Source organism: Crotalus tigris, unplaced genomic scaffold, assembly GCF_016545835.1.
Source record: "Crotalus tigris isolate CLP2741 ecotype Arizona unplaced genomic scaffold, ASM1654583v1 scf7180000021865.9486, whole genome shotgun sequence".
Classification (NCBI taxonomy): Eukaryota; Metazoa; Chordata; class Lepidosauria; order Squamata; family Viperidae; genus Crotalus; species Crotalus tigris.
This window is the reverse complement of record NW_024098722.1, coordinates 5001-9342: the sequence shown is the minus strand read 5'-3', so window position 1 is coordinate 9342 and position 4342 is coordinate 5001. Positions and strand designations below refer to the sequence as shown.

Genomic DNA, 4342 nt, shown 5'->3' with positions numbered 1-4342 from the left:
GAGGGATGTGAATATCTGCGTCTTCAACATCCCTTCTTTCCATGCTCCGGTTGCATGTCTGAGGAGTCCGTCCATCTCCTCTTGGGTCCACACGAGCTTTTTAGTAGGCAACGTAGTAAGGCGCTCTGCATTTACTTCTGCTGGGTGGCAGTGGAATCGATGCATCGCAAGACCTCGCTTCGTCCTGAATTCGCTTCCACAGGGACACGAGTGTTTCGGACACTCCGCGTCACTTTTTGGGGACGCTACTCTGGGGCAACTACCTGGACAGCTGGGGTCTGGAAGGCCAGGGGGCCTCAGTACCACAGTGTCTGTTAACATACCAGCTGTTTAATCTCAGTTACTGGGGTCTGCCAGCAACGGAGGGTGGGTTGGATCTTGGCTCAGGCCGAAGCCCTATCCAGCGGTCACCACTAGGAGGTGCCCAACCCGTGCAACCAATTATCAGCTCAACCTCGCCAGCACTTTCAACCAACACCAACTAGCCAGTCGCCAGTATCAATATCAACACCACATGGTCGAGAGAGTCATAGTTACTCCCGCCGTTTACCCGCGCTTCATTGAATTTCTTCACTTTGACATTCAGAGCACTGGGCAGAAATCACATCGCGTCAACACCCGCCGCGGGCCTTCGCGATGCTTTGTTTTAATTAAAAAGTCGGATTCCCCTGGTCCGCGCCAGTTCTAAGTCAGCTGCTAGGCGCCGGCCGAGGCGGGACGACGGGCCGCCGCCGGCCCCGCGAGGGGGGCGGGACGGCCGCCGCCCGCCGCAGCTGGGGCGATCCACGGGAAGGGCCCGGCTCGCCTCCGGAATCGCCGCCGCGCCCCCGCCCCCGCCCGGCCCCCCGGAGGGGGCGGGGGGGCGGAGAAGCGCAGGCGCCTCTCCCAGCCGCGGCGCGCGCCCAGCCCCGCTTCGCGCCCCAGCCCGACCGGCCCAGCCCTCAGAGCCAATCCTTATCCCGAAGTTACGGATCCGGCTTGCCGACTTCCCTTACCTACATTGTTCTAACATGCCAGAGGCTGTTCACCTCGGAGACCTGCTGCGGATATGGGTACGGCCCGGCGCGAGATTTACACCATCTCCCCCGGATTTTCAAGGGCCAGCGAGAGCTCACCGGACGCCGCCGGAACCGCGACGCTTTCCAAGGCGCGGGCCCCTCTCTCGGGGCGAACCCAGTCCAGGGCGCCCTGCCCTTCACAAAGAAAAGAGAACTCTCCCCGGGGCTCCCGCCGGCTTCTCCGGGATCGGTCGCGTTACCGCACTGGACGCCTCGCGGCGCCCGTCTCCGCCACTCCGGAGTCGGGGATCTGACCCCGACTCCCGTTCGATCGGCTGAGGGCGACGGAGGCCCATCGCCCTTCCCTCGGACGGCACTCGCCTAGCTCTCAGGACCGACTGACCCATGTTCAACTGCTGTTCACATGGAAACCTTCTCCACTTTCGGCCTTCAAGTTCTCGGTTGAATATTTTGCTCACTACCACAAAATCTGCGCCCGCGGCGGCTCCACCCGTGCCCACGCCTAGCTTGCAGGCGCACCGCGGCGGCCTCCTACTCGTCGCGGCCTAGCCCCCGGCACGTTTGGCCAGCGACGGCCGGGTATTGGCCCGACGCTCCAGCGCCATCCATTTTTCTGGCTAGTTGATTCGGCAGGTGAGTTGTTTACACACTCCATAGCGGATTCCGACTTCCATGGCCACCGTCCCTGGCTGTCGATATCAACAACACCTGTCTGGGGTCTGATGAGCGTCGGCATCGGGCGCCTTACCCCGGCGTTCGGTTCATCCCGCAGCGCCATTCTGCTTACCAAAAGTGCCCACTAGCGTCTCGCATTCCACGCCCGCTCCACGCCACGAGCCAGGCTTCTTACCCATATTAAAAGTTATGAGATAGTTGAGATCGTTTCGGCCCAAGACCTCTAATCATTCGCTTGACCGGATAAAACTGCGCAGCCTTGTGCCCGCCGAGCGCCAGCTCTCTGAGGTAAACTATTTCTGAGGGACCATCTTACTAATGGTTCGATTAGTTTTTCGCCCACTATACCAGTTCGACTACCCGATTTTCCCTCAGGACCGCTAACGGACCTCCACCAATTTCCCTCTGGCTTCGCCCTGCCAGCATAGTCAACATCTTCGGTCCTAGCACGCGCGCTCCGCTCCACCATCCCCGAGGGGCGGCGAGACGGGCCGGTGGTGCGCCCTCCGCTCGGGTCCTCGTGTATCCCACCTCGGCCGTCGCCGCCGCCGGGCCCTCACCTTCATTGCGCCACGGGGCTTTCGTCTGCCACCCTCGGCTCGCGCGCGTGTTAACTCCTTGTTCCGTGTTTCAAGACGTGTCTGGGGGGCGGCCGCCGTCGCCGCGGACGCCGTGCGCCCGCGACGGACCGATCCCGCCCGGCGGCGCGATCGCGGTCGGGACGCACTGAGAACCATCCGTCCGGAGACATCGCGTCGGCAGGGGGTCCCCTGCCCCCGCACGCGCCGGCCCCCGGCCGACTCCACGCCGCCCCCGCTAGGGGTCCGGCGGCGGGAGCGGCGCGGTGAGCCGAAGGGGAGGCGGCGCGGCGGCGGGTCTTCCTCCCTCGACCCCGGATGCTGCGAGAGCTGCTGCCGGCGGGGCTTTAAAACCGCCGCCCGGGCGAGGGGCTGCGGGCCACCCTGCCCGGCCGAGGCCTTCCCCCGCCGACCCTGCGTGCCGGTCGCGGCGCACGCGCCGGCGGCAATGCGCCCGACGGGGCCGGAGCCGTCCGGGCGGCGGTATCCCCGTCCCTGAACCCACCTCCCCGCGAGGGGCGGCGGGAGGGAGTGGATCCGCCGGCCCGGCCCGCCGACGCGACCCGCCGGGTTGATCTCCGGGCGGACTGTCGGAGCCCCACCCGTTGTACCATTAAAAAACGGTTTCACGCCCCTCTTGAACTCTCTCTCTCTGCAAATTCTTTTCAACGTGTCCCTTAACGGCACTTGTCGACTAATCGTCTCGTGGCGGTATTTAGCCTTAGATGGAGTTTACCACCCACCCCTTTGGCTGCTTCCCAGCAACCCGACTCCGAGAAGGACCCGGTCCGGCGCGCCGGGGGCCGCCACGGCCTCACACCGTCCCAGCGGGCTGGTGCTCGATCAGAATGCCTTGGGCCCCCTGCCGAGCGCCGCCGTGAGTGGTCTTCCGTACGCCACATTTTCCCGTCCCACCGCGGAACGGGATTCGGCGCTGGGCTCTCCCTCTTCCACTCGCCGTTACTGAGGAGGAATCCTGTTATTTTCTTTTCCTCCGCTGACTAATATGCTTATCAGCGGGTCGCCACGGTCCCGATCTGAGGTCGCGGTCCGAGAGGAAGGTCTGCGGTAGACGCCGAGAGCGGGTCCCGGGCGGGCCGCCCTCAACCGCGCGGGCCCACGGGTGGAAACTGCCGAACTGGGGCGCGGTCGGAGGCGGGACCCGCTGGCGGGAGCCGGACGGAGGCCGGGGCGCGGCGCTGGCGCGCGGGCATCAACCGTGACACGCAGACAGCGCGCCGGATCGGACGCGCTCCGAACCCGACCCGACTGCCTCGCACGTCGGGACGCCGGACCCGAACACGGAAGTACGCGGCCCGTCGCGACGCCGGGTGGCCGGCCACCTCCCACGAGGGCGCCGACACCGCTGGGCGAGCGCGCTCGGGGGCGTCCCGACTGACCCGGCCGCACGCGACGTAGCGGACGAGACCCCCTCTACCCTCCCCGGGCGGGGCCGGAGCGGGGGCCGAACGCGGAGAGGGACGGACGCCGTCGGGGTCTGGACTTGGGGGGACGGAGGCGCTGCGGCCCCAGAACCCCAGCCGCGCCGGAGGCGGCGGCGCTGTCCCAGAGGGACTCGGGACGCGATCCCCCCCAGCCGCGCCAGGGCGAGGGGGAAGGCGCCCGGACCCTCGGACCGGGGCGTCGGGGGGCGTGTCGCGCTCGCGGCGAGATTGAACCGTCTAGCGACGCTCAGACGGGCGTAGCCCGGGCAGGAGGAACCCTGGCCGCAAGTGCGTTCGAAGGGTCGATGATCATGTGTCCTGCAATTCACATTAGTTCTCGCAGCTAGCTGCGTTCTTCATCGACGCACGAGCCGAGTGATCCATCCGCTAAGAGTTGTCACAGCGTAAATCGGTAGGAAAACAAGACAGGCACAGCTGGGTTTCACCGTTGACCGGATCCCGGGCGCTGGCTCGGCCGGACGGGAACCCCTCCGCTCGGGAGGCCCCGCGGCCGCCGGGGGGGACGTTAGGGAGTCGAGGCGGGAGCTCCCCGGTCCCGGCCTCGCCAGGCGAGGCCCAGCTCGAGGCTTTGAACCGCCGTCCCGCGGGACGTCTCGGGTACCGG

The 4342-nt window shown here is 66.4% G+C and overlaps 1 non-coding gene across 1 annotated transcript; it reads right to left on the bottom strand.

The window, feature by feature from the left end:
* Positions 1-3958: 3958 nt before the first annotated feature.
* On the bottom strand, positions 3959-4113 carry LOC120296939. The gene has a single exon (XR_005553620.1). It is a non-coding gene; the product is annotated as a 5.8S ribosomal RNA (ribosomal RNA).
* Between the last annotated feature and the right edge of the window lie 229 nt (positions 4114-4342).